We start from the raw sequence: 21,124 nt of genomic DNA, 5'->3' as shown, positions 1-21,124 counted from the left end.
GCACAGGTGAATGTCCCCGCTGCCCAGTGTTGCCCACAGAGGTGTCAGCCTCCCGCGTGTGCCTCTGGCCCAGCCCTGGTGCTTGTGGAGCTTTGTTTGGTTACTAAACCAGGAGCTGACTTTCCTTGTCCCTATCATCTAACCGACAGGCCTGTGCCAGCTTTGCACCCTGGGTCTCTCTGCACTGCAGTGCAGGCCACGCCTCCCGCTCCAAGGCCCTTTGCAGGTGAAGAGTCAGTCACCATCAGTGCTCAGGGTCCAGCGAGGGAGCAAGTTGCAGCAAGACCACCTGACAGCACGCAAGATGGGACAGAAAAGCCAGCATGCATGGTGGAGGTAAAAAGACTGTTTTATTCAGTATGATACTGGCGTTGGGTTTTTCATAAATTGCTTTGATTATGTTGTGGATTTTCCGATCTATGCCTACTTTGGCTAGAGTTTTTAGCATGAAGAGGTGTTGGATTTTGTCGAAAGCTTTTTCTGCATCTATTGAAACTATTATGTGGTTCTTGTTTTGCAGTTTTTGGATATGGTTTATAACATTTATGGATTTCCGAATGTTGAACCATCCCTGCATTCCAGGGATGAATCCTACTTGATCCGGATGAATGATCTGTCTGATGATTTTTTGAATTCTATTGGCTAGGATTTTGTTGAGAATTTTAGCATCAATGTTCATCAGAGAAATAGGTCTGTAGTTTTCCTTCTCTGACGGTTCTCTGTCCGGTTTTTGGATTAAGGTGATGTTGGCTTCATAGAATGAGTTTGGAAGGGTTGCTTCCTCCTCTATTGTTTTGAAGAGCTTGTAGAGGATTGGGGTTAGTTCTGTTCGGAATGTTTTGTAGAATTCTGTAGTGAAGCCGTCTGGGCCTGGGCTTTTTTTCGTTGGGAGATCCTTGATGACTGTTTCAATCTCTACCTCGGTTATGGGTTTATTTAATTCTTCAGTTGCCTCCGGACTGAGTTTTGGTAAGTGGTGGGAGTCCAAGAACTTTTCTATTTCTTGGTGGTCCTCAAATTTGTGGGAGTACAGTTCTTTGTAGTAATTTCTAATTATTTTCTTAATGATTGTAGTGTCTGTTGTTATGTTGCCTTTTTCATCTTTAATGCTATTGATTCTCACTTTCTCTTGTTTTTTTTTGGTCAATCGGGCCAGTGGAGTGTCTATTTTGTTTATTTTCTCAAAAAACCAACTTTTTGATTTGTTGATTTTATGTATAGTTTTTTTGATTTCTATTTGGTTTATCTCCTCCCTTGTTTTGATGATTTCTTGTTTCCTATTGTGCGTGGGACTCTTCTGCTGCTGTTTTTCCAGATCCTGGAGGTGTGTGGTTAGTTCCTGTATTTGGCGTCTTTCTTGGGCCTTGACATGGGCTCCGATTGCGATGAATCTACCTCGTAGCACTGCTTTGGCGGTGTCCCACAAGTTTTGGAATGTTGTATCAGAGTTTTCATTGGTTTCCATAAATTTTTTGATCTCATCTTTAATTTCTTCTCTGACCCATTGTTCATTTAATAGCATATTGTTCAATTTCCAAGAGTGCCTATACTTCCTGGGGAGTTTTGAGTTGTTGATTTCCAGTTTCATCCCATGGTGGTCTGAGAGGGTACATGGTATGATTCTAATGTTTTGGAAGTTGTTTAGATTCGCTTTATGACCTATCATGTGGTCGATTCTGGAGAAGGTGCCATGCACCGCTGAGAAGAATGTATAGTCTGTGGCCTTAGGATAAAAAGTTCTATATATGTCTACTAAGTCCAGTTGTTCTATTGTTTGTGTGAGCTCTGTTGTTTCTTTGTTGAGTTTTTGTTTCGTAGACCGGTCCATTGGTGTTAGAGGCGTGTTGAGATCGCCTACAAGAATTGTGCGGGTTTGGTAGTTCATCAGTTCTGGATTGCTGCCAGTCTCGCAGTTCCAATCGCAAGGAAACCTATTCAGAGTCCACTGGCGGACAGTCTCTTGGTGGTTGGGCTTCTAAGATCAGCAGTTCCGTTGGAGGGATCTCCAAAGAAACTTCCTCTGAGATGATCCCAGACCTGATTCTTGCGTGAGTTTGCTAGTACAGAGTCCAGCACTGTCCGTCACCCCAGTCAGCTTATGCACATGCTGGTCGTTAAGCTTGCTGGGTCCATTCTGTTTCCAGCCCTGTCTTCCTCATAACCCAACGAGTGTGTTGTAGTCCAGCTGAATCCTATCCACTTCCTATTCAGTCCTCCCGCGAACCAGTGGGAGCTGCAGCCTAGTTTGAGCGACTCCCCGTAGCCCCCCTCCCAATTCTGCCCCCTATTTCAAAACGATGTGCAATAAATTTAATAAATTTTCTCTAAAAATAGCGTTTTAAAAATATTTTTCTAAGAAAATATATCTTATTATGTATACATTATGTGAGAACTACATATAGAATATGCACTCCATTAGAAGTATGAGTAAAATTTGAGTTAGTGCAATTCACCCAAATGATGGGTTCAAGAGTGGGACCCCTCTGATGGTTTTTGACCGTGGGGACCAGATAGTTGGAAACTGAGTGACTAAATCAATAAAGGAGTAGGGCTGCAGCTGCTGTCTCAGGGGAGGAGATCAGTTGTGCCAGTTTGATGGAGTGTCGGGCCAGGATGGAAGTGGATAGAAGGCCTGTCCCACCGCACAGCCCCGGGAGTGCCCACAGCTGGCAGGAGTACTTGGCGGGGACGCTGTTGTCGAAGAGTCTGGGTTGTTCCAGACTGTCGGCCAGCAGGCCTGTCGCCTGTCTCGCAGTGGCCCTTGGTGTCTGGACTGCTGCTGTTGCTGAAGAACGTCTCCCCTGGGCTCACCGACCTGGAAGCAGGAGAGACCCAGTCAGACGTGACTCGCAGCCAGTTCAGTCCCCACGGGTGGGCTGGGAGACAGACTCCCTGGCGCCCTGGCCCTTGGTTCTGAACTCTGGTCTTTGTCAGCCATCCTCGGCCTGTCAGTGGGGGTCCCTGACTCTGGGCCTGAGGTGGGCCACTCGCCAACAGGAGAAACCATGCCCAATCCCGGACCCTAACCACTCAGCTCACGGCCCAAGGTGCGTCCTTGCCCAGCCCCCATCCCTGACAGGAACTGATGAGTCGGGGTGACCACCATGCAGGATGTTGCTGTGCTTACCCTTCCGCATTCTGGCAAATTCCATGAGCATAGGAATACTTGGAAAGTAGATAGAGATGTTTAGCTGGTGCCCTCCCCACCCCAAAGGAGAGTCATGCATGCATGTCCCCCATGAGAGCTGCCACACAATTGTGCAGCTGCACTGGCCATGCTGGAGGTGTTGCTGGGGTGGAAGCTTGCAGGAGGGGACAAGGCGGCAGGGGTGGGAGTCAGGGGCCAGCGTTGATGCTGGAGTGGCCAACGTGGTGAGGGTTGTTGGAAAGTGAGTGTGGGTGACTGCAGAGCACGGCAGAATTGAATGGGAGGTGTGGACATGCACACAGTCCCATCCAATCATCTCATCTAATCATCTCCCACTGTGGATCTGGACCAGGTTTAGAAAGGTGGGGGTGACAAAAGGGAGTGCAGCTCAAGGGGTCCCCAGATCTCCCAGACTGGAGACAGCCCCCTCCCAGCCCACCCCGAGGACCTGCACGCACCTGCCCTCTGGCCGGTGACCACTGGTGTCAGTGCAGCAGCTTAGGCTAGGAGGGCCCGGTCTCGCCCCCACACCCAGAGCTCTGGGTCATAGGCTTGGATCTGGAAAGACAAACGTTCCCTCAGAGGCTCTTCCCTGGCCCTTCTTGCCTGTCCCCACATCCCAAGCCCCGGGCCCTGCAGCCCTGCTCCTGGGTCCTGCTCAAGCCGCCCCAGCCTCACCCACCTCCTCACACTCCTCCAGGGTGACCCAGGCCTTCCAGCCCATGCAGCGCATGAACTGCAGGCGCAGGTGGTCGAAGAGGGGCCGCTGGGCGTCATCCTTGCCGAAGAGGAAGGACAAGATGGCCTGCTTGGGAGGCTCGTCGTCCTCTTCGTCCTCCTCCATGTCGTTGGCCAGGTAGCTGGGAAAAGAAGCCCATCTCTTTGCGCGGGCCCAGCGGGAAGACCTCTGGCCAAGCTCAGCTTCTGCATGGGAGCCCTCAGTGCCCCTGTAGCTGGACAGGAACTGGCAGAGAATGCCTCCCTCCTGGGCCCTGGGCACTGCATCCCTGCCCTCCCCCTCCCCACCCCTTCACCATGATGCAGGTGCACACACCTCCCCAACGACACAGACGTGCCCCCAAGGGCAGACACAGCGTGTCCATCCACTCCCGTGCACTCATTCCACATGCAGCTTGTAGTTCCACATTCCCTGTCAACTCTCTGACCCATGGCATGTACCAGGCAAGGCCTTGTGCAGAGTGAATGAGGTGCCACAAAAGGGCAGGAGCTGAGCTGTCATCTTACACTCAAGTAGGGCCAAGCCTGTAAGAGCCTGTGGGCACTGTGACGTGACCCTGCCACACGGGCCTGGGCCCAGCAGGTCAGGGATCAGAAAGGGTGCCCCCGGAAGCGGGCTGGGCAGCAGCGCTGGGAGGCCAGAGAAGCAGAGGGAGGGTGTGGTGTTGGAGCTGACTCTGCTGTTGCAGGTGGAGGGAGGACTCAGTCCTGCATGTTCCAGGGCAGAGAGTCGGGAAGCAGAATACTCACAGAGCTACGAAGAAATGAATGCGCCTGTACTGCCATGGGTAGAGGCCGGCTCGGCTGAGGTAGGCGATGACCATGGCCAGCAGGTACTGAGGGAGAGAGGGCAGCACGACACGAGTCATGACTTGACGAGAATCAGGACAGGGTGGTGGGGATTGGGGCAGTGGGCTGTTGCCACTCAGTGTAGCCTTGCCACTGCCAGGGCCCTGTGTGAGGGCAGCTGGGGTTCCCAGGGCTCTGGAGGAGCAGGAAGCTGGGCACCTGGGCCCTGATCATCAGGGATGCCCACGAGAGTTGTGACATCCAGGCTGGCCTGACCTGGGGCCTGGCACAGAGGCAGCAGTCTCAGTGGGGAGCAGAGATGCCACAGGCTCCGTCATACATGCGGGGCCCGTCAGGAAAGGGCAGGCACTGTGTGTGCGTGCTGGGTGGAGGCACGTGCAGGGGCAGATGACTGCAGGGGTGCTATGCCCTGTGTCCCCCAACCCAATCTATCCCCGTGTGTCGGGCCCACTCACCTTGTCAGATACTCTGAGCTGCTTGTCCCAGGCCAGGAACCGCTTGACCACGGGATCCTCTGGGGAAAGGGGCCAGTGTGTTAGGCTGAGAAGCAGGCGGGCCCTGGCCTCTTCTGGGGAAGTGTCAGGTCAGAGCCAAGGGTCCAGCAGCCATGCAGAGGCTGGGCACATGTGGCTGGCAAGCAAGGGTCTGTGGCTGCCAGTGTGGAAGGGCTTGGTCCAGCATGGATGTGTGTCCTGGGCCTGTGCACATGCCCGTGGCTGCCCATGTGCCACTGAGGCCTGTTTCAGTCTGTATGGGGTGATCAGTGGGTGACAGCCCGGCATTTACAGTGAGCCCGGCATCTCCGCAGCCCCGCTGGTGGACGTGGGCAGCAAGAGCTCATGTGTATCAGAGAGGCTGGCAGATCCAGGGCTCTCCCCAGGCCCCCAGTCTCTCTGGCTACACAGGCGAGGCTCCATCCAGGTCCCCCAGGACCTGTCCCTTCCCTCCGAAGCACCCCCCACGACCCTCCCCGAGTCTCATGCCCTACCGAGCAGCCTGTTGAAGACCTTGTGGTGCTCAGGCAGCACCGTCGACACACGCTGCTTCTTGAGCCTCATCTTCAGCCCCAGGAGCCACTCCACATCCCAATTCTCCGTGGGCTCTGTGCTTTGTGTGCACCTTTGGGTTGGTCTCCGGGGCCAGCTCGCCCTGCAGCCCCGAGGCCATATGCCCTGCATCTCTGTTGTCACCTCTGTCTCTGAGTCTGACCCCGAGTTTGAGAAGGCTGTGGACCAAGGCCTCTTTGTGCTGCCGGCAGAACTCTGGGGCTGGGAGCTGGTGTCCACGTGTGGGGCTGTGGGAAGGAATTGGCTCTGTTGTGACGGGCCATCTCTAGTCTTGGCCCCCACAGAATAACTGAAAGCTGCCATGCTCCCCAGCCCCAGCTTGGGGCCTCCTCCTGAGGCCGCCTGCTCCTTGACACATGGCACACTTGGTACCACCCCCAACACCCAACATTGCCCAGCCTGTCTTCTAGCCTGTAATGGAAGCCAGGACACCTGCCCCATTCCCAATCCCCCCACTGCCGTGCCTAGCTCCCTGGGGTTGTGTCCTTGTGGGCATCCTGGTCTCCTCTTGGAGGCCTGTCCTCCAATCCTGACCCCCCGAGGCCTTCTTTGCCATCACACTTGTCCTCAGCTCCCTAGGACTGCTGCCACCCTCCTCCTCCCCAGTGAGATTGTGAGTCACCTGCTCCCTCGGGCCCCTCATCTGGTGGTCCTGGGACCTCATCATCCACCAGCGCCTCCAGGGGACAGTCCTCGATCTGGGGGTCCGGTTCGCAGCTGGCCATGGTCTTTCTCAAAACCGTGGCTCCCTGTTGCGGACCCACACCCTGATCTCTCTCAGTCCTTCCCGATCAAGCCTGGCTGGCTCAAGCGCACCGTGTCGTATCTTCCTCAGCGTGGGAGTCAACACTGAAGCCCAGCTCGGAGAAGACGCTGTTAGCCAGTGCTGGCAGGTGCCAGTGAGTGTGGCCCCTCCAATCAGGAGGGGCGGAATCCTCTGATGTCATCTGTTATTCCAACCTGGCAACCAGCTCGAAGCATCGCAGGAGTAACTGCCATACCTGCCTGACACCTGACCCTGTGTGGACCATTTGTTTGGTTGACCCAGGACCCCATCTCTGACCACACTGTCCACTGCCACACTCCAGGCCTCTGGCCTCCCTACTCATCCACAACAAGTCTGATAAAATGATTTTATTTTGGTGTTGATGATGTAGTTGAGATGGATCCATGTCCATGTGTACCAGTGTATCCCATGGGAAGGGTGGAGGAATAGGCTCCCGTGCATGACACCATCGCTTCTGATGTTCATTTTGTTCTCTTTGTTCTTGGGGAAAGGGAAGAAGAAGAGGTGAAGCCATACCCAGCATCCTAACCGCATGAGTGCCGGGGGGTGGAGGACAGCCACCCCATATCATCCCAGGGTCCCAGATGTGGATCAGGCTCTGAGGGCACTGCGCAAGGGGTTGTGATAGTTCTGAAAGGCTGTTGGTTTTGTTGCTGCAAGAATGAGGAAATTCTTCCAAGGTCCACTGGCTGACATTGTCCACCTGAGAGTGTCCGTTTGCCCCGATGCTTGATGCTAAAGCCTGGTTTGGAGAGTTGTCCGATTGGTTCTGTCTCCCATCGTCTACATGGTACTCAATGTCCTCTGCAGACCTGGGTGAGCTGCCATCTGCCCCAAGTGCATCTGGGCATGCTGTCCACTGCTCAGGCTTAGCAAGTGAGGAGGCCCAGTTCTCCAAAATCCATGAGATCTAGTTTTTGTTGGTGAGAGATGTGTCCTGTTGGCAAGAAACAGATGTGTTTGTTTTTCTTTTAGATCTAGTCTACTAATCTGTGACGTTTCATTGAGGAGTTGAAGCCATTTCTCTTCAGTGTTAGTGTAAATGGGTGGTAATTTGGTCCTGTCGTTTTAGCAATGGGTTGTTCATTGATTGAGTCTTCTGTTGTTCTTTTCCTGGGATGTTGTTGGTTTTGGTGGGTGGTATTCCTTTACTCTGTGAAGAGAACCTGTTTAAGTCTTCTGTGTAGTGCAGTTTTGGAAGAGGCAAATTCTTTTCACTTTTCTTTCCATTGGAAGCATTTTATTTCATTTGTGAAGACAAAATTTAGCTGGGTACGACATCGTGGGCTGACCATTTTGTGCTTTGAGGATTGGGAAGATGTTGCTCCATTCTCTTCTGGCCAGTAGAGAGGTCTCCTGTGAGTTTAATTGCCATTTTTGTTGTTTTTTTTTTTCCTTTTCTGTTTGTTCTTTTGTTTTGTTTTGTTTTTATTAATTACATTGTTTTATGTGACACAGTTTTATAAGTACTGGGATTCCCCCCACCCCTCTGCCCATGGTGGATTCCTCCACCTTGTTGCATGACCAGAGTTCAAGTTCAGTTGAGATTCTTTCTTTGCAAGCATATACCCAGCATAGAGTCCAGCCCCTTGTAGTCCAGAGAAGTTGAACGGCTTGTTGGGGAGACCTTCTGTGGTCTGAAGGGAGAGCCAGCAGAGTATCATCCCAATCCATTAAAAGCCCCAACATAATATCAGCAAAAATTGATACCATTATGGAATCAACTGACATAGTATTGAGTAAACAATATGTAAATGAAAAAAAGAATGCAAGTTCTTCACCACATCCTGTGACTACTTCATTGACATTTGTATTTTAGTTTATATACAGCCGGATTCTATACATCTTAAAATGGCTCTGGATTACTGTTCAGCTGTCTTGTGTCTATTTTCATTCTAATATTTAGTCATGTTTTGTGGTGAAGATTGCTTTTGGTTAAGCGTGTTGGGAGTTCTGTGCACTTCCTGGGTGTTGTTTCCTAATTCTTTCACTGGATTAGGGAAAATTTCCCTATTATTTGGTTGAATACACCTTGAACCCCAGCTTCCCTTTCTATACCTCCTGGGATAGCCATGACTTTTGTTTTCTTTATTTGTGATAATCTTCACAGGGGTGATTAGGGCAAGAAAGGGTCAAGGGCTACAGGAAAGTGGGTAAGGCTATGCTTTGCTCAATGTTTTTTTACCCATAACTCTTTTTTTGAATTAATTAGGTTGCATTATGTGACACAGTTTCATAGGCTCTGGGATTCCCCCCAGCCCTTCCCGTGCCCTCTGCTCAGTGTGGATTCCTCCACCTTGTTGCAGTACTACAGTTCAAGTTAAGTCCAGATTCTTTCATTGCAATCATACACCAAGCATAGAGTCCAGCATCTTATTGTCCAGATACATTCAGCAGTTTGTTGGGGAGACCTTCTCTGGTCTAAAGGTAGAGCTGGCAGAATGTCATCCCTATCAATTGAAAGCCCCAGCACAACATCAACGACAGTTTGCAACATTATGGAATGAATTGACATGGTATTGGGTAATCCATATGCTAAAACAATGCAAGTTCTTAACCACATCCTGACTACTTCATTGACATTTCAATTTTTGTTGATACACAGGACTGGCTGCTATACACCTTGAAGTGGCTATGGGGTGCTATTCAGCTGTCTCGTGTCTATTTTCATTTTAGTATTTAGCAGTTTATAGTGTTGAAGCATAATTTTGCTGAACTTGGCAGATTTTAGGATAGTCTAAACTGGCTTGTAACTTCAACAAGGCATTTGTCAACAGTTGAGGTGCAGAAGCGTTTTAGGAGGGGTGTGCAGAGAAATCTCCAATCCCCTAGTGAGGAGTAACTAATCCTTTGTTTCCTACCTCGTAAGGTTTATGTGGATCCATGCTGACCATTTCCTGTCTGGTTCTAAGCTTTGCTTGTATTTCTGTGTATCTATTCTAGTTTTCTTGGGGGTGGGGGCAGGGGATCCGGAGCGACCCTGATGGTCGTTGCAAGAGAGGGTGGGGATCCAAGTAGGAACTAAGTAAGGACCAGAAAAAGCTGCTCTGCCTGGTCCTGAAGGAAGCCTACTGTTGTTGTGTTTCTGCAGACGACTCTGGGCTCCTGGCTGTTGTTCCGAGGACCTTGGATCATGTGAGGAAGGATTTGTGCTTCTTCCATGTCATGTAGCAGATCCAGACGGGGCTGGGTGACCTTGGAGTTCTCGGCCTCCAGAGGCACTGCCATTCCGCGTGTTCTCCTTGGCTGTTGGGATGAAGTCCTTGGTGCCCGTACTGATAGTCCTTTGTGAGGATTCGAGAGTCTTGAGGGTTATCCCTCATGTTCTTGATGTCTTCCTCAGTTCACTCTGAGATTGACCAAGGGTTTTGCTGCTTTGCAAGGGAGTCTTGAGTAACATGCATTGTGTCTCTGTCTCTTCCTTTCTCTTGGTCACTGTACTTGAGGTTGTGAGTTTCTTCTCCTTGGGGCAGGTTTCTAAGCTGTGTCACCCACAAGTCTGCAATTTGATTTTTCTTTTTGTGGTTGGCACGTGGCTCTTTGCTTGCAATCCCTTGTGCCACTCCCTCCACGAGTTCCAGGTCTGGATTCTTATGTTCGATTTTAGTATGGTCTGCGTAGCCCCAGCTCCTGGCTTTCCATCTCCACCTGCTGTGATACCAAGCTGAGGCTGCACCATTGTCTATAGGATCTTTTTCCGGTTTTGAGTTAGAGGAGGTCCCAGAATTAGGGAGGCATCCGGTGTCTTGTATAACTGGATTGTTGTTGGTGCTGATCCTTCCTGAACCTGTTGGCTGTTAGGCAGAGGGCCACATGTACCTATTTTGACCCATACAATGCCAAAGTCGGTGTTCTTCCCTGTGGGACCAGTGCAATGCACTGAGCTCAGTGAGTTCATCCCCGTTCAGCACATGCACAGCTCACTCTTGTCCTGCAGTCTTAAAGTCTTTCCACACTGTACAAAGTGGCACGTGATGTGCCGCTAGTAGAGTTGTTGATCTGCTGGCTATCAGGTTGAGGGCTACCCGTGCCTCTCTTGGGTGGAACCTGTAGGATGGCACTTTGTTGCAGTTAACTCAACAAATGAGCCAGAAATGCGTTCACTCCCAGCTCAGTGCATGCTCAGTCCTGTCCCATAGCCTTTGCCTCCCTATACCAAATGACACCTGACTCGGCTTTGTGGGAGCCCACTGGGCTGTGAGATCCACCCTGTTCCCTCACTGCCCGTCTGGGACGTGCTGCTCTGTCTCTGCTCCTGGTGAAATCCAACAGGCCAGCAGGACGGGCAGTTGTTTGTCTGGGTTCACCTTCTGAGCTCCTGGTGAAAGTCCCTTCCCAGCTTGTTGCTGGTGTAGTTCTGGCTGCCAGTGGTGTTCTGAAAGCAGCTGGGGTATAGGTCTCTGCAACACCACACCATTGTGTCGGCTGCTCTCCTGTGTCTGTCAGTCTCTTGTCCCCCTCTGCTGTGATTCAGTGCTCTCCTATTTCCTGGAATGTTCCCCTCGTGCTTCACACGGGCTGATGTTTCTCCATTTGTTTAAACGTGTCCTTCCCTTATTCCTCAATCATTCCCCCTTGTAATGTGCACACAACATCTGCCTTTTATGTTTGCTTCACTTAACAGTATGACCTAGAGATTCTTCTACAGATGTTTGTTTTTCATTGCTTTTTTGTAACCTTTGAGTTTTCCACTGTATGCATGTACCAGGATCCATCGCTAGGTTACATGGCAATATCACGTATAAGAAACAGTGCTTGTGTTAGTCAGTTGGTACACAGACTCCCTTGGATTGTGTGAATGGCTATATATTCACTCTGCAATGGCCACTCCGCCAGAGCCAAGCCAGTCAGAAGCCAGGAGCTAGAAGCTTTGTGCAGGTCTCCCATGCGGGTGCAGGGTCCCCAGGCTTTGGGCTATTCCCCGTGTCCTCCAAGGCCACAAGCAGGGAGCTAGTTGGGAAATGGAGCGGCCAGAAGTTAAAGCAGCACACAGGTAGGATCTTGGTGCTTGCATGCAAGGGGGGGATTATCCAATTGAGCTATCACACCAGGACCAGCGTTGACATAAATGTAAATACACACATACATATATATGTAATTATTAATAAATATTTATATTTATTTGAGACAGGGAGGAAGATGTTATGTCTAATGATTCACTCTCCAAGTGACCGCAGTGGCCGGAGCTGCACCGATCTGAAGCTAGGAGAGAGGAATTTCCATGAATTCTCCCATGCAGGTCAGGGTCCCGAGGCTTTGGGCCATCCTTGACTGCTTTCCAGGCCACAAACAGGGAGCTGAATGGGAAGTGGAGCTCCGGGATTAGAACAAGCGCCCATATGGGATCCCAGAAAATTCAAGGCGAGATCTTTAGCCACTATGCCAAATCGCTGTGCCTACATTGATATATATTCAGAAAAAGTGCTCATAAGTGAAGCTAAGCAACTGCTTTCTGGGGAAATGATTTGTTCTGAGGGATAGTTCATATGTGCATGTATTCTCATCTTCACAGGATCTTGAAAGCAGAAATTAGTTTGCAAACGTCAAAGATGACCAGTGACCAATGGGATATCACTATTAGTTCTCTGAACTTTTCTTTATTTCTTTTTTGAGATGGTAGAGATTGAGTGGAAAGGACTGAAACACAGACAATGATGTTACAGGTCTATTTAGATTGTTAATTGCTTCTTGATTCAGTCTTGGTGGTTCGTATGTGTCCAAACATCTATCCATGTCTACTAGCTCTTCTGATTTGTTTCCGTAGAGTTGCTTGTGATAGTTTGTAAGAATTGTCTGTCTGTCTGAGGTATCAGTTGTTCTGTTTCCTTTCTGATGTCTGATGCTATTGATGTGTATCTTCTCCCTCCTTGTTTTGAAGAGTTGTGCTAGTGGGGAGCGTATTTTGTTGATTTTCTCAAAGAACCAGCTCTTTGATTCATTGAGCTGATGAACTGTAGTCTTGGTGTCTCTTTGGTTTATTTCCTCCGCTTATTTTGATGATTTCTTTTCCTTCATGATCTTGGGATTGCTTGCTGTTGTTGGTCTGGTTTGTCTGACTCCTGTAAGGAGAGTGGATTTACTTGATGCTTTTCTAGTTTCTGAATGTAAGCATGGATTGAGATGAATTTTGACACTGGCTTGATTGTGTCTCATCAGATTTAATCTATGTGTTGATGCCTTCATTGGTTTCAAGCAATTTTTAAATCTCTCCTTTCATTTCCTCTCGAATCCAGTGCTCATGTGGTAACATATTATTCAGCCTCCATGTGTTTGCAAGTCTTCTTGACTGCTTTGACTTCTTGGTCTCTAGCTCACTCCATGATGCATGGTATAATGTTGATGTTATTTATGTTTGCTGAGGCTTGTTTTGTGGCGTAAACATGGTCAGTTCCTGAGAACGTTCCATTCACTGATGAAAAGCAAAAGTGTATTGTGGGCCCAGCGTGGTGTGGCAGTGGTTTGGGTCCTCGCCTTGCACGCCCGGGATCCCATCTGGGTGCCGGTTCTGATCCCGGTGGCCCGGCTTCCCATCCAGCTCCCTGCCTGTGGCCTGGGAAAGCAGTGGAGGACGGCCCAAGGCTTTGGGACTCCGCGCCCGTGTGGGAGACCCAGAAGAGGCTCCTGGCTTCGGATTGGCATAGCATCAGCCGTTGCTCTCACTTGGGAGTGAATCATGGGACGGAAGATCTTCCTCTCTGTCTCTCCTCTCTGTCTATCCGCCTTTCCAATAAAAATAAAAATAACAGTGTATTGTGTATCTGTAGGATGAAAAGTTGCTACTGAAGCAGTACACATCACCCAGTTGCAAATCTGAGCACCAGAACAGAGTGTGGATCAGGCCAGGTTCGCTCACAACACATACAGTTCTCCTAGGCTTCTGGTGAACGCCCCTTCCCACCTTGTTGCTGCTGGGGTTCTGAGCGCCAGTGCAATGCAGATCGCCACTTGCTAAATGCCGCTGGGTTACTGGTCACTGCAACACCACAGCGTTTTGTCTGCTGCTTTCCTGTGTCTGTCAGTCTCCAGGTGCCCCTCTGCTGTCATTCTGTCCTCCCCTATTTCCTGGAATGTGCCCTTTGTGCTTCACATGGGCTAACATTTTTCTGTCTGCTGAAATGTGTCCTCGCCTGATTCCAGCAGATCTTAATTCTCCCAAAAGCTTGCACTTTCTAAAGCTAAGTACTACACCCACCCCCTTCAGGAGATGCCACCACTGATTTTGTTCACTACACGGGGACTGTGGAGTTGTTGCCACATTTTAGCTCCAAGTCCAGAGCAGGTTGTCCTGCACCCAGTGTGTGCCGTGAACTGACCTCGAATGTCTGCTCCCAGAGAGAGCTCTTGTGTGTGTCAGCGAGTGTGGAGACCTCAGTCAGTGTGTCACACACCTACCCTGGCTGGTGTTTTTTTTTTGGTTTGTGTTTGATACATTTTCATAGTTGTTTAATGCACATACGGTCAGTGGCTACAGGAAATTGGGTGAGACCTTTGTTTCCACATTTTCTTGTTCTGTATGTGTTTGAAGAAGGTAAATAAAGGGAGAAGCCCCAGCTAGCCTCCACGCCATGCCAAGTAACCGACTCGGGGCATGCTCTGAAGGTCCTACTCAAGAGGTTGTGGTAGCTCAACAGGTTTGAATTCTGCCAATCTCGCCATTCCAAGCGTGATGGAATCTCTCGAGAATGCAGTGATTGACATAGTCCACCTTAGAGTCTCTGTTTGCCGAGGTATTCATTGCCAACACATGGCTGGGGGAGTTGATTGTTGAAGGATTTGTTCTGTCTTCTGTCCTCTGTTGTGGTACCAAGTGTCCTCTGAAGTTTCTGATGGACTGCCATATCTTCCACGTGCACCTGGAAATGCTGTCCACTGCTCCGTGTGAGTCTCTGAGGAGGCTCAGCTTTGACACTTGCACTCCATGAACAGACCATGGAACCTGCACTTCTGTGCATGGTTAGTGTTCTGAGATGAGCAGTTGAGTTGGAGGGATCCCCAGGGAAAGTTGGTCTGAGGTGATTCCAGAACAGAATCTTGTGTGTGCATGCCAGTACAGGGTCTGGCACAGTTTGTCACCCGAGTCAGCTTATGCATATGCTGGTGGTTGCAATTGCTGGGTCAGTTGCCTTTCCAGCGCTGTCTTCCTCATGAACCAAATGGTGTTGCAGTCCATCCTGATTCTGCCCAGCACACACTCGGCCCTCAGGCAAAAAAAAAAAAAATCATTGGGAGTTGCAGCCTAGTCATAGCAACCCGCAATAACCCCCACCAGGCCCATCCCCTGCCCTGGTGTCCGTGGTTGCCAGTATGTACAGCAAACTGGCCCAGCCTGTCCCACATCCCATTCAAATCTCATGCATGTCAGTGGGCATTGAAGCCTAGTTCAACCCAACCAGCTCCACTCTCCAGCCCCCACACATTCTGGTGAGTGCCACTCTGTCCCGCCAGGTCTGCCCCAGTCCTGGTTTTCAGGATTGGTTTTCTAGTGGGAATGGTGACCCAAGAGGGAGGTGCCCATTATTTATTTCTGTCCTGGGCCCACTTCTGGATCATGCAGTTTCCAGGTGGTTGTGCAGTTTAGCTTGACAGAATTAGCCCCCAGTGCCAGCATGTTCCGTCTGAAGCTGTGGCAAAGGCAACCAACCCTCACCCATTGTGCTGTATGCTTGCACCAGTAGGGACAGTCAGCCCAGCCTGGCTCTTCCCTGATCTGGCTTACATGAGGCCACAGGTGTTGTAGCCCTGTCCGGTTTGGTGTGCCTGCATCCCAACTGATGGTCTGCAGTGGGAGTGGCTGTCCAGCAGGGGAGCCATCCACTTTCCCCCTCCAGCTTTGCCCTTGCCTCCCCTGGTTCTCACGTGTGCTGATTGGGTATTGCAGCCCAGTCTGGCATAGCCCACCTTGTCTTGGCATTTGCCAGTGGGTGCTCTAGCCTGGCCCCGACTGACCGAACCCTACTCCCAGCTGGTGAGCATTACAATGTAGCCCAGCCAGGTAGGCACCCAATCCCAGCTGTACTGTGTACTGGTATGTGTTGTGACGAGGTGTGGCCTGACCCACACTCTGTCCTGGTGCTCAGATTCACCAGTGGGTGGTGTGCACTGGTTCAGCCTAATCTGCCACCAGCCTATGGCAAATATATGTTGCTGGGTACCTTTCCCTGGTCTGGGTCTGGAATGCACCTTATTGTGGTTCTTGCGCTCACCTGTAGGCATTGCGTCCTGACAGAATAGTATCCCAAGCTCCCCTATCAGAATCTCTCCCAAAGCCAATTTCTTGCACACTGTTGGGTCAGTGGGCTCACACTACTTAGTCCACATCCTTAGATCTGCCAGGAACAGTGGCCTTCCCGGGCTGGCCTACAAAGCATTCCAGTTCTTTTTATATTTTAAACTGTATGTTCATTTTGATTTCAAAATCATACACAAAGAGGAAGAGAAGTAAAGAGAACTATCTTCTGTCCAATGATTCACTCCCCAAGTGAGCACAATGGCCAGAGCTGCACTGATCCCAATCAGGAGCCCAGATCCCCTTGCGGGTCTACCATGTGGGTGCAGGGTCCCAAGGCTTTGTGCTGTCCTTGATTGCTTTCCCCAACAATAAGCAGGGCTCTGGATGAGAAGCAGGGCTGCCAGAATGAGAACCAGCACTGCTATGGGATCCTGGTGCCTTCAAGGCAAAGACTTTAGCCATTGGGCCAAGGCGCTGTGCCCTCCAGTTCTTACTGTTGCAGGTTTCAGCACAGCCAAGACTTGTTCATACCAAGACACTGCTCACACAGACCAGTTGGGGGCAGAGAACTAGGCTACTCCATCCTACATGTACCCTGGTCCTGCAGAGCACCAGTTCCTGCGCTGGCTCTTGCAGGCACTAGTTGGTGCTAGAGCCCAACCAAGTTTGGCACACACCCCCAGACGTGTCCACACACATGCTGAGGGATACTGCAGACCTGTCCAGCCCAGTTTGCCACCCCAATTCTGGCTCTTGCACTCTCCAGTGGGAACCGTACCCTAGCTGGGGCATCCTCTTACCTACCCGAGAAGACCTGCTCCCAGCCATAGAGCTTGGATGTGCCAGTGCATGCTCTGACCCAGCCTGGCATAACCCATCACCCATCTTGGCCTTTCCCATCAGATGCTGCAGCCTAACCAGGTGAGCCAGCCCAAGGCTCAATTCTTATGGGGACTGGGGGTGGGTGCAACCTAGCCTAGTCAAGTCTGGTGCCATCCCAGGCTTTCATGCTACAAGTTGCTATGATAGCCTAACCTACTAGCACACAATGCATCTGGAATCCTGCATATGCTAGTGTGCCACGATTTTCTCTGGCCCTGCCACATGCACCAGTTACCCCTCCACCAGAAATACCCGATACACTTGACAACAAGTGGAGTAGCCTTGCCCGGACTGACCAATTGCCAGCTTGCCTCATGTGCTCAGCAGTGAGGGCTAGAGCCCAGCTGGGGAGTTCCCCACCTTCCCCCACCAGGCCGACTCCCACACCCAGATCTCACTTGTTCTAGAGGTTTCTAGCACCTACCCTACATGCAGTCTGCACCCTCTGTCTTGTCCTTTGTGTGAGCTGATGTATGATGTTGCCCTTGCCACTACATATCATTTATTTGTGTGTGTGTGTTCCTGCAGGTGCTGCATCCTGGATGAGCTGGGTCTGTTCCCAACCCGAGTTTCCATGAGTGCCAGCGGGTTCCTTGGTCATGCCTAGCTCAACGCATGGCCACCCTAACTCCTGAGCAAACCAGTGAGTATTGCAGTTGCACAGGGATGAGTCCACAGATACCTCACACAATCTTCCTCAGACTTGGTTCTCTAGCCTGTTAGTATTATCATGCAACCTAATATTATCAGTCCCTCTTTCTATCTTCAGAGGCAGGTGCTGTGCTCTCGTGGTGCCAGGTTGGGGCCATGTTGTTTGTGCCTCAGCTGGCGGCTAGGTCGCAGGCTGGATGGCCACGCTGCTGGGAGCTGAATCGAGGCTCTTGTGCCATCTGGTCCTCCTCAACCTACATTGCCCCACTGATAGGGCAGCCTGCACAAAACCAAACAACACACAAAACATTCCATGCACAGGCTACCGTGAGGGAAGTGGAAAGCAATGGCTCCCTCCCTCCCTCCTGAGCATGTGCCTCTGAGCCAGCCCCCTCCTTGCCCCCTTCCCCACAAACACAGAAGATCTCACAGAGATGTCAGTTCATGTCCGGCTGCTGTGTTTCCCTTGCAGCTGCGTGAACACAACCTGGGAAGCTGCAGCAGTAGATAGCCGAATGGTCACCTGTGCAGGAGACCCTGATGAAGTTCTGGAATGTGGGCTTCTCCCTGGGACAGTGCTGGCTGTTGCAGCCCTCAGGGAAGGAAGCCAGCAGATGGAAGCTTTCTCTCTGTCTGTCCCTCTGTCCCTCTCTGTAGCTCTGTGTTTGTGATCAAGAAGTCCATGTTTGGAAGCTCTGGAGTTGGCAGGAGCTGCCCTTTGTACTTCCCCATACTCTGGCAGGCTCCCTGGCCCTGTCTTCACAGAGGGTGTCTGGTGCATGCTATCAAACGCTGTTGCTCCATTCAGTGGAGCACATAGAGCACGACTGTGTAAAGAGAGAGAGGAAGCCTGCTGAGCCTAGGGGACAGGTGGGGACTGTCACCAAAGAGACTCCAGGCTGTCTGGCCTCCAGCAGGAAGTATGGAGTGCTGGAGAGAGCAGACATAGCAGGCAAGGAGCAGAAGCAGCCAGCCAGGGCGTGGCCAGCAGGGTCTTCCTGCAGTGAACTGGTGACAGGAGGGGAGAGTGCATTGGCCTCAGGAGCCGAGGAGGAAGAGGTGCCCCCCACCGCAGGTGTGGGACCCTGCACATGAGGGAGGGGTGGTCCTGTCTTCCCTGAGCACAGGTGAATGTGCCCCGCTGCCCAGTGTTGCCCACAGAGGTGTCAGCCTCCCGCGTGTGCCTCTGGCCCAGCCCTGGTGCTTGTGGAGCTTTGTTTGGAGACTAAAGCAGGAGCTGACTTTCCTTGTCCCTATCATCTAACCGACAGGCCCGTGCCAGCTTTGCACCCTGGGTCTCTCTGCACTGCAGTGCAGGCCACGCCTCCCGCTCCAAGGCCCTTTGCAGGTGAAGAGTCAGTCACCATCAGTGCTCAGGGTCCAGCGAGGGAGCAAGTTGCAGCAAGACCACCTGACAGCACGCAAGATGGGACAGAAAAGCCAGCATGCATGGTGGAGGTAAAAAGACTGTTTTATTCAGTATGATACTGGCGTTGGGTTTTTCATAAATTGCTTTGATTATGTTGTGGATTTTCCCATCTATGCCTACTTTGGCTAGAGTTTTTAGCATGAAGAGGTGTTGGATTTTGTCGAAAGCTTTTTCTGCATCTATTGAAACTATTATGTGGTTCTTGTTTTGCAGTTTTTGGATATGGTTTATAACATTTATGGATTTCCGAATGTTGAACCATCCCTGCATTCCAGGGATGAATCCTACTTGATCCGGATGAATGATCTGTCTGATGATTTTTTGAATTCTATTGGCTAGGATTTTGTTGAGAATTTTAGCATCAATGTTCATCAGAGAAATAGGTCTGTAGTTTTCCTTCTCTGACGGTTCTCTGTCCGGTTTTTGGATTAAGGTGATGTTGGCTTCATAGAATGAGTTTGGAAGGGTTGCTTCCTCCTCTATTGTTTTGAAGAGCTTGTAGAGGATTGGGGTTAGTTCTGTTCGGAATGTTTTGTAGAATTCTGTAGTGAAGCCGTCTGGGCCTGGGCTTTTTTTCGTTGGGAGATCCTTGATGACTGTTTCAATCTCTACCTCGGTTATGGGTTTATTTAATTCTTCAGTTGCCTCCGGACTGAGTTTTGGTAAGTGGTGGGAGTCCAAGAACTTTTCTATTTCTTGGTGGTCCTCAAATTTGTGGGAGTACAGTTCTTTGTAGTAATTTCTAATTATTTTCTTAATGATTGTAGTGTCTGTTGTTGTGTTGCCTTTTTCATCTTTAATGCTATTGATTCTCACTTTCTCTTGTTTTTTGTTGGTCAATCGGGCCAGTGGAGTGTCTATTTTGTTTATTTTCTCAAAAAACCAACTTTTTGATTTGTTGATTTTATGTATAGTTTTTTTGATTTCTATTTGGTTTATCTCCTCCCTTGTTTTGATGATTTCTTGTTTCCTATTGTGCGTGGGACTCTTCTGCTGCTGTTTTTCCAGATCCTGGAGGTGTGTGGTTAGTTCCTGTATTTGGCGTCTTTCTTGGGCCTTGACATGGGCTCCGATTGCGATGAATCTACCTCGTAGCACTGCTTTGGCGGTGTCCCACAAGTTTTGGAATGTTGTATCAGAGTTTTCATTGGTTTCCATAAATTTTTTGATCTCATCTTTAATTTCTTCTCTGACCCATTGTTCATTTAATAGCATATTGTTCAATTTCCAAGAGTGCCTATACTTCCTGGGGAGTTTTGAGTTGTTGATTTCCAGTTTCATCCCATGGTGGTCTGAGAGGGTACATGGTATGATTCTAATGTTTTGGAAGTTGTTTAGATTCGCTTTATGACCTATCATGTGGTCGATTCTGGAGAAGGTGCCATGCACCGCTGAGAAGAATGTATAGTCTGTGGCCTTAGGATAAAAAGTTCTATATATGTCTACTAAGTCCAGTTGTTCTATTGTTTGTGTGAGCTCTGTTGTTTCTTTGTTGAGTTTTTGTTTCGTAGACCGGTCCATTGGTGTTAGAGGCGTGTTGAGATCGCCTACAAGAATTGTGCGGGTTTGGTAGTTCATCAGTTCTGGATTGCTGCCAGTCTCGCAGTTCCAATCGCAAGGAAACCTATTCAGAGTCCACTGGCGGACAGTCTCTTGGTGGTTGGGCTTCTAAGATCAGCAGTTCCGTTGGAGGGATCTCCAAAGAAACTTCCTCTGAGATGATCCCAGACCTGATTCTTGCGTGAGTTTGCTAGTACAGAGTCCAGCACTGTCCGTCACCCCAGTCAGCTTATGCACATGCTGGTCGTTAAGCTTGCTGGGTCCATTCTGTTTCCAGCCCTGTCTTCCTCATAACCCAACGAGTGTGTTGTAGTCCAGCTCAATCCTATCCACTTCCTATTCAGTCCTCCCGCGAACCAGTGGGAGCTGCAGCCTAGTTTGAGCGACTCCCCGTAGCCCCCCTCCCAATTCTGCCCCCTATTTCAAAACGATGTGCAATAAATTTAATAAATTTTCTCTAAAAATAGCGTTTTAAAAATATTTTTCTAAGAAAATATATCTTATTATGTATACATTATGTGAGAACTACATATAGAATATGCACTCCATTAGAAGTATGAGTAAAATTTGAGTTAGTGCAATTCACCCAAATGATGGGTTCAAGAGTGGGACCCCTCTGATGGTTTTTGACCGTGGGGACCAGATAGTTGGAAACTGAGTGACTAAATCAATAAAGGAGTAGGGCTGCAGCTGCTGTCTCAGGGGAGGAGATCAGTTGTGCCAGTTTGATGGAGTGTCGGGCCAGGATGGAAGTGATAGAAGGCCTGTCCCACCGCACAGCCCCGGGAGTGCCCACAGCTGGCAGGAGTACTTGGCGGGGACG

At 50.1% G+C, this 21,124-nt stretch overlaps 1 protein-coding gene across 1 annotated transcript in view; it reads right to left on the bottom strand.

Moving 5' to 3' along the window:
• Positions 1 to 5,906: 5,906 nt before the first annotated feature.
• Positions 5,907 to 21,124, bottom strand: part of LOC121162753 (speedy protein E4-like) — a 19,015-nt gene continuing 3,797 nt past the window's right edge. The window contains exon 7 of the mRNA XM_040989961.1: positions 5,907 to 5,990. The gene's annotated coding sequence lies outside the window, so the exon portion shown is untranslated. The remainder of the gene's footprint in view (positions 5,991 to 21,124) is intronic.

Source organism: Ochotona curzoniae, unplaced genomic scaffold, assembly GCF_017591425.1.
Source record: "Ochotona curzoniae isolate NIBS_2020 unplaced genomic scaffold, NIBS_Ocur_1.0 contig_54, whole genome shotgun sequence".
Classification (NCBI taxonomy): Eukaryota; Metazoa; Chordata; class Mammalia; order Lagomorpha; family Ochotonidae; genus Ochotona; species Ochotona curzoniae.
The sequence above is the reverse complement of the archived record's forward strand: the minus strand, read 5'-3'. Positions and strand labels throughout refer to the sequence as shown.